Source organism: Fukomys damarensis, unplaced genomic scaffold (genome assembly GCF_012274545.1).
Source record: "Fukomys damarensis isolate Sample0158 unplaced genomic scaffold, DMR_v1.0_HiC HiC_scaffold_18, whole genome shotgun sequence".
In the NCBI taxonomy this organism is placed as follows: Eukaryota; Metazoa; Chordata; class Mammalia; order Rodentia; family Bathyergidae; genus Fukomys; species Fukomys damarensis.
In genome coordinates, this window is record NW_022900930.1 from 27,941,673 (window position 1) to 27,946,386 (window position 4,714).

The window sequence follows — 4,714 nt, forward strand, 5'->3', positions numbered from 1 at the left end:
AAAAAAAAAAAAAAAAAAAAAAAAAAAAAAAAAAAAAAAAAATTGGTAGAATCAATTAAAAAGGGAAATCAAACAATATGTTGTACGTAAGAAATGCACCAGGTTAAAAAAAAATTCATACACTGAAAGTAAAATGATAGGAAACAGTTCTCTATGTGATAGGAAACCAGAAAAAAGCAGGGACAGTTTTTTTATTTGCAGACAAAGTAAATTTCATAACAAAACTAAGAGACACAGGGCCGGGGATTTAGCTCAGTGGTTCTGCTGCTTGCCTTGCAAGCATAAGGACCTGTGTTTAATCCTGGTACAAAAAAAAAAAAAGTGTTTCACAAAACTGAGAAACACAAAGAAGGTCACTTTAACCTTGTATAGGGAATACGCCAAGATGAAGTGATTACAATCATAAATATGTATGCACCAAATATTAACACCCCAAACTATAGAAAATAAATATTAAGGGACATGAAAAACTAAATAAGCACTAATACAAATGTAGTGGGGGACCTCATTACCCCTCTGTCACAAATAGACAGATCATCTAGACAAAAATCAACAGCAAAACACTAGAATAATAGATGTCTACAGAGTGTTCCACCCCACAAAATCAGGATACGCATTCTTTTTGGCTGCACATGGGTCATTCTCCAAAATATGCCACATACTACTTCATAGAACATGCTTAAGTAAATGCAAAAGATTGAACTTATCCCATATATTTTATCAGACCACAGAGCAATTAAACTGGAGATCAATGCCATAAGAAAATGTAAGAACTTCAAAAACACAAGGAAATTGAATGACACTCTCCTGAACAATAAATGCGTCACAGAGGAAATTGAAGAAATTACAGTTTTTATAAATGAATGATAATGCCAATAAAACATACAGGAATCTATGGGACACAATGAAAGCAGTTCTATGAGGGAAATTCAGAGCACTGAATACCCACACTAGGAAAAGAGTGAGCTCGAATAAATAACCTAATGTTGAATCCTTGTTTTATTTTGTTTTGCTTTTGTTTTTATTTTGTTTTGTTTTGTTTTTTGGTAACAGAGATCAAACTCAGATCCTTGCATTTCTGAGGCAGGTGATGGCACCACTGAGCTTAATCCCTGGCCCATAATGCTGCATCTTCAGCTACTAGAAAAAGAAGAACAAGACAAAACTAGTTCCTACCAGTGAGGAAATTAGAAAGACCAGAGCAGAAATCAATGCAGTGGAGACTAAGAGAATGATACAAAAATCAATAAATCAAATAAGTGTTTTTTTGAAAGAATATATAAAATCAATAAACCCTTAACCAACCTTATAAAAAAAAGAAGAGGCTGAAATCCATGCAATTACAAAAGAAAAAGGTGAAGTCACAGCAGATCCACCTGAAATTCAGAGGATAATCAATACCTACTTTGAGAATCTGGACTCTAGTAAAATGGAAAACACAAAAGAAATGGACAGATTTCTAGATATATATGAATTACTGAAGTTAAACAAATAATATACAAAAATGTTTACACCCCAATTGCAATCAGTGAAATTGAAAACCTAATTTAAAAATTACCTATTGGTCTAGAAATGTTAATTTTTTAATTTTTTTTCCATGTGTACAGGGGTAACACATCATACTAAATATGCAAGGTCACAGCTATGTGGGTTTGATTACAGAAACTAATAAAGTATTCTCTAAATAATGAAAAAAAGAATAAGATAAGACTATAAGAGCAAGAAGCAATTTAAATATGTTCAGGGACCATTTTCATCTCCAGAATTAAGGATTATTTTAATGTTACATCATTGCCCTTTCTCTTTTACTTTCCTTTTTAGTTTTACTTTAGGATTCCCTATTTTTAATGTTCATACAGTGATTTCTTTAACTGAAATACCGAATAGTTTCTTTTGTGTGAAAAACTATAATAATACACAGGATCCTAATGAAATAATTAATAATGTGAACTAGGAAGTAAAGGGCTAAAGGTTTAGGGAAAGTGGGAAGGGTTGGGGAAAGGTAATAAGGGAGAGGAAAAAAATATGAGAAACTGAAAAAATGGTAATAAAGTGTTTGCAAATGGGGAGGGGAGGAGGGGGTGAAGGTAGGGAAGGGACAAGGGGGAAAAATGAGAATCAAGACCTATTATGTAAAGGTACAGAATCCCAATGATGAATGTAACTGTATTGTATACCTAGATTGTACCAATAAACCCAATAAAAAGAAAAAATATTACCAACAAAGAAAAGCTTAGATCCTGATGGCTTCACTGATGAAATCTACAAGACACTTAGAGAAGAACTATTGCCATCACTCTTTAAAATTTTCAATGAAATTAAAGGGAAGCAATACTCCAAATTCATTTCTGGAAGCAAGTATTATTTTTATTGCAAAACCAAGGAAAGACACAACCAAAAACAGAACTACAGGCCACATGCAAACATCCTAAATAAGATATTGGCAAACAGAATACAGAGAGTCATCAAGATTATACAACCTAACCAATTTATCCCAGGGATTCAAGCATGATTTGACATATGTAAATCAGTAAATGTGATATACTATGTTAATAGTCATGGACAAAAACCATGTGATCATCTCAATAAATGCAGAAAAATAATTTGACAAAATTTAACATGCACTCATGATAAATGCCCTGCAGAAAATTGGAATAGATGGTCTTTATCTCAACTTGATAATAGCTATCTATGAAAAGCCAATCGCCAACATCACTAAATGGTAAAAAACTGAAAACCTTTAAGCTAAAATCAGGAACAAGTCAAGGATGTTCACTATCACCACTCCTTTTTAATATAGTTCTGGAAACATCAGCCACAGCAATTCAACCAGAGAAGGAAATAAAAGCAATAAATATAGGAAAGGAAGAGGTCAAACTGTCATTATTAGCTGATGATAGGCTACTCTACAATGAAGACCCAAAAAACACTACCAAAAGGCTCACAGATTAAATTGACAGATTCAGTAGTTGAATAGAAGGTGAACACTTGAAAATCAATAGCCTAATTATACATAAATAATTGACTCATTGAGAGATAAATTAGGGAATCAATCCCTTTCACAATAGCATTTTAAAAAGAAATATCTAGAAATCATACTAATGAAGGAGATGAAAGAGCTCTATACTGAAAACTAGACACTCTGAAAAAGAGATTAAAGAGGATATAAGAAAATGGAAAGAATTCCCTGTTTCGGAGTAGGAAGAATAAATATAGTGAAAATTGCCATACTTCCAAAATGGCTATACAAATATAATTCAATCCCTATTGAAATCCCAACAGTACATTTCACAGAACTGGAGAAAACAATTCAAAAATTCATTTGGAACAAGAAGAGCCTAGAATAGCAAAAGCAATTCTAGACTACGGAGACATGGTAGGGGGTATCACAATTCCCAATTTAAAACGATACTACAAATCCACTGTGATAAAAACAGAGTGGTACTGGCAAAGAAAAAGACTTGAGGATCAGTAGAATAGATTAGAAGATGCAGAAACAAATCCAGATATACTCAGATACCTCATCTTTGAGAAAGGAACTAATCATCCTCACTGGAGGAAAGATAGATTCTTTAATAAATTGTCTTCTTCCCAGTACAAAAAAAGTAATAAATTGTGTTGGAAAAACTGAATTTCAACTTGCCAAAGATTAAAACTAGACCCTTACCTTTCACCATGCACTAAACTAAAATCAAAGTGGATTAAAGATCTAAATAGTAAAACAGAAATACTTAATTTGCTTGAAAATAAGTTAGGTAGAACTCTGGAAGACATTGGCATAGGAAAAGACTTTATGAACCTATCCTCAGTAGCAGGAACTAGAGCAAAGAATCAACAACTGGGATCTATGCTTATTAAAAAGCTTCTGCACTGCAAGTTAAACCACCAACAGAGCTAACAGAAAACCTACAATGTGGGGCAAAAATTTACCAGCTGTTCCTCAGACAAAATTTGATGTTCTAGAATATATAAAAAACTAAAAAAAAAAAACCCCAGACATCCCCCAAATATAAAGATGCAATTAAAAAATTGGCATGTGAAATGAACAGACATCTCTCAGACAAAGAAATAAACTCAGCAAATAAACATATCAAAAAATGTTCAACATCACTGGTCATTCAAGAGATGCAGATAAAAACAACACTGAGATTCTACCTCACCTCAGAAAGGATGGCTGCTATCATGAAATCAACCAATAAAAAATGCTGGTGGGGTTGTGGAAAGAGAAAATAACCCTTCTTCATTGTTGGTGGGAGTGTTGGTTCAACCACTATGGAAATCAGTATGGAGATACCTCAAACAACTAGAATTAGAAGTTCCATTTTTTCCTTTTCTCATATTTTTTCTTTTCCCTTCTGTTTTAAATGCTTAATAAAATATGTGGAAATATAAATATAGCCTGATCCATGCTAAACTTGAAGTTATCCAGTCAGTATCTTCACTACCAACTTCAAGTGTGACCTAACCCCAAACACATTAATAATAACATGATATGTAAACAACACAAGCACTACAATTAATAGGCAGATTGTAGAGTGGCTAAAAGCATAATTCCAACATTTTGTTAGTTAGAAGTATTTTCAGTATTAATACCTAAAGTTATAAGTAAAACAGTGGAAATCATACCATACTTAACTAATCAAATTAAAGCTCCTGTAATGAAGAAACTCTTGTGATAAGTATAAAAATAAATTCATCAATAAAGCACATATAG